Source organism: Lolium perenne, chromosome 4 (assembly GCF_019359855.2).
Source record: "Lolium perenne isolate Kyuss_39 chromosome 4, Kyuss_2.0, whole genome shotgun sequence".
In the NCBI taxonomy this organism is placed as follows: domain Eukaryota; kingdom Viridiplantae; phylum Streptophyta; class Magnoliopsida; order Poales; family Poaceae; genus Lolium; species Lolium perenne.
In genome coordinates, this window is record NC_067247.2 from 29,502,386 (window position 1) to 29,506,204 (window position 3,819).

The 3,819-nt window shown below is 44.4% G+C and overlaps 1 long non-coding RNA gene across 1 annotated transcript; it reads right to left on the reverse strand.

Moving 5' to 3' along the window:
• Nucleotides 1–217: 217 nt before the first annotated feature.
• On the reverse strand, nucleotides 218–3,196 carry LOC127346656 (uncharacterized). Its single transcript, XR_011744302.1, has 4 exons — nucleotides 2,928–3,196; nucleotides 2,645–2,775; nucleotides 2,439–2,538; nucleotides 218–1,318 (listed from the first exon to the last, which is right to left on the reverse strand). It is a non-coding gene; the product is annotated as an uncharacterized lncRNA (long non-coding RNA).
• Nucleotides 3,197–3,819: the final 623 nt, after the last annotated feature.

Here is a 3,819-nt window from a genome sequence, read left to right on the forward strand (position 1 = left end):
CTTAAAAGAGATTGAAAGCAAAGTTCCATTATGTGTGTAACCAAGAACTTCCACATATATTCAAAAGACTCCGCGAAAAATGGAACCTTAAATATATCAGCTAATGGTTTGCCATAAGAAAATCCAAAAACAAATAGTGAGCACCACAGCTAGTTAGATGAAGTACATATACATCAATCGATAATTCGTAAAGGAACAAATTATGAAAATAAGATCACCTAGAATCAATTTTGGCCAAATATTATTAAAAGATCAATTAAAGGCGTCTGTGCTCTCCAATTCCAATATTATAAAAGATCTTCATGCTAAAGAGGAACCAATATCTACATAGTCGTACAATTAGACTGGAATTAGAAATCAAAATCAAGGCTGCCTCTCAGTCTAACAGGTACTGACCTAGATCTTCTGAGCTGCATCGTTTCCTTTGATTTGCTCATCTCTGTCACGTGTTCAACAAAGAGAGTAAGTGGCTGAAACTCATCTTTGACCTGTTTAGTCGCAACACTTGCCAAATAATAGAATACATCTCAATCCCTTTCTTTCTTATTAGTGCCAATAACTCATCAACACCACCAAAAATACCACAGGCATCTTGTGATGCTGACGATCGATGATACAACTGTCGCTTCTTGTAAAACTTCTACTTTCTGCAGTACAGTATAGTGTACGCACAAAACAACACGGCTAATGATTATGCATTGATACATGCTCATAAAACAGATGGGAATTTAGCATTCCTTGACTATATTGCAGAAAGTCGGTCACTTGAAAATATAAGCGTTGTAAGTAGATGTACATGCATGCTTGATTAAAAAAAAACATAAGTGTCCACAGACTGTTTTTCATAATATAGTGATACTGACAGATAAGGGGTTAAGTAACTCATCCTCCTTTGGTTGGCTTGCTTGTGAAGTAGGCAAGTTCAGTTCATAAGCAAAGCAGATAAGTAGAAGTCGAAAAGTTATCCACTTAAGTAGATTAGCAGCATACATCAGTATTATGTACATGCATGCTTGATGTCAAAAAAAAAAGTGTCCACAGACTGTTTTTCATAATATAGTGATACTGACAGATAAGGGGTTAAATAACTCAAGTTAATTGCATGTATTGTGTTTATGAGTGATAATAAATGAATATAAAGTACCTGAATATTTAGAAGGTACCTCTTGGTCAACCAAAATGAAGTCCAGCTCAAACAAATTTTGGCCAACCCTATGTTCCCAGATTTGAGATGGCATGCAAAGTGATCTTCCATTGAAATCCTTGAGGTAACACATCCTTCACCAAAGATGTCTGCATGGCTGCTCTTCTATTGCACCTGCAAGAAAATATGTTCGGTAATGGTGGACAGGAACAATGGTTACCAAATGCAGCTCCAATAATGGAAAAATCAAATATAAATTGGTCAATTAAAATAGATGTTGGGGAAAGGAGCAACCTAGGCCAAGGCATAGGCTGATGATTAGATCGAAAAAATAGGGATTCAGTAAGAAGAAAGGAAATAAGTCGTGCACGATGGAGGATCTACCTCATCCTCTAGAAGGGGTTCCTATTGGCATACAATGACACCTTGCAAGATTGGCAGCTGAGGATGACACAGAGAGTAAATACCTAGGAAGGCAAATCAGAAGAGGGGGGCAGTACGGGTAGCCTAAAAAAGAGGAGACCGTTTAACGCAAATAGCTGAAGGGGGAACACGAAGCCTGGGTGGTCCCCTCCTCGCTGTTGACTGGCCAGGGAGGAACCCGACAGAGCAAATCACCTGGCTGCATTGTATAAGGAACTATGATACTTTATCTCCGTTTTTGACAATGTATGGAAAACTAAGAGCGCCCATTGAAAATTGAACTTTTTGATATGACGCATTTACACTTGAAGATGGCGAGAATTAGTAGGGCCATGACTATAATCTAGTTAAAGAAAGAGCTGAGGCATAACCATGTTTTTAATTTTATCACTCAATATTACATGCTCGGAGAAATTACTTAGTTTTATTCTCCGTTGGTGTGCCGAATCAATCCTCCTACATTCAACTTTAAGTGCTTTCACAACTTCACAGCCTCAATGGCCTACCATTCTACTACCAACTGTTTTGGAACCTGGTAACAATATTTCTCAATAAGTGTGGGGAGAAACAATTTTGAGTTTGCTCTTTGTTATTCTATCAAATCCAATTTCTTGTATGTCACCTCATTTATCTTTCTGAATAAACATGTCTGCCCATACATGGTAATCAAATGTTATTACACTATGACATAGTACACAACAACAATATATGGTGTATGTGCTCACCTAGGATTAATAGCCCCATTTGTAAGATAAAAACCAATGAAAGAGAAGTGAACATAAAATGGAAACCCCCACTCACTATTGAACAAGTCTTTACTTGTTTAGGCACAACCAAAATGACAATCGAAAGGACATGGAAGAGAAGGTACCTGCCATCATCTGAAAAAGAACACCCTAAAAATGGAGGATAAACAGAGCCAATGGATATAGTCAAAGAGGGATCAGTGGAATTAGTAGCACCGGGATCACCTAGACAGAACAACAAAGACAACCCACTTAAATTAATTGGAAGCCCAAAAAAATAGAGACGAAAAGCAAAGGAACACATGCACCATTGTCATATCCAACAGGTCACCTGTCGAGACGGAGTTAAAATTTAAATCCAGGTGCGCTTGATGCCAGTAGGAGGCCAAGTGTGCAAACAATTCGGCGCCGACCGCAACCGTTGCGCAGCCCAATGGCCTCCTGGTGCTTGGGAGAACGCCACTGCAGAACAAATTTAGAAAAATCATGGAAGAAATATTAACTGACATGGAGCTATCCAAGAAACCATCACACATATTGAAAAGGTTGTCAATGGCTGGAATACATGAGCGGATCAGGGAGTCGCCCGTCAGCAGCAAAATCAGAAAACTCACCATGAAAGATACCCAACTGCCAATGCGTGCGCCCCGCGTATGGAGTAAGTAGGCACAGGCTGCGTAGTTATGGTAAGCAGCTGCAAACAGGCAACACCGGGCCTGCCGCAAGTGCCGCTCGGGGTGCTCTGATCTTCAGGTTTTGGAACACGCTCCGCGCGCGGAGGAGAGACCGGCGGCGTTGGCTGCGACTGCGACTTCGTAGCGGCCGAGCGAAGTCTGTACCGAGCCCAAGGATGGTGCCTGAGTGCTCAATCGCCACCTCCATATCCTGGCCTTGTTCCTCCTCTGACATACAATTTGAGATACGACAATTAAAATTTGCAAAAGAGGCGCATCATATTGGATACAGGTTCGGTACATAGACAGTGGAGGAGGTGCCACCTCCACGAAGACTTCCCCGTCGACGGCCAGCTCCCACGACCGCGCCGCTGCCGTCCACCACCAAGCAGGGGAGAGAGAAGGGGGCGCCGTCGCTGACTGGTCTACGCCCATCGGCGCGAACATGTATGGCGAGGAGAGGGGAGGGAAGAGCGGAGGGGCAGGCCCGGCGGCATCTTGGCCTCCTCCGGCGGCTCTCTCATGGAGGAAGACCTTGGCCAGGGAGAGAAGCTCCCATGGGAGACCGGCGGAGGTGCAGATCGAGGGAGAGGAGGCTCCTTCCCGCGCCGCCATCCAAGAGAGGAGGACGTCCAGCTCCTCCACGCCGCCATCCGACTCCTGAGGCAGAGGGCCGCGTCCAGCTCCTCCTCCTCTCTTCCAACCGGCTTAGAAAGGAGAGGAGCTTCTTCTCCGCGCTGCCGGCGACCTTGGTAGGGAGAGGGGCGTGTGCCGCGCTGATGGCTAGAAGAGGGCGGCAGCTACGGAGACAACGTTGGCGGCGACTGCGGCT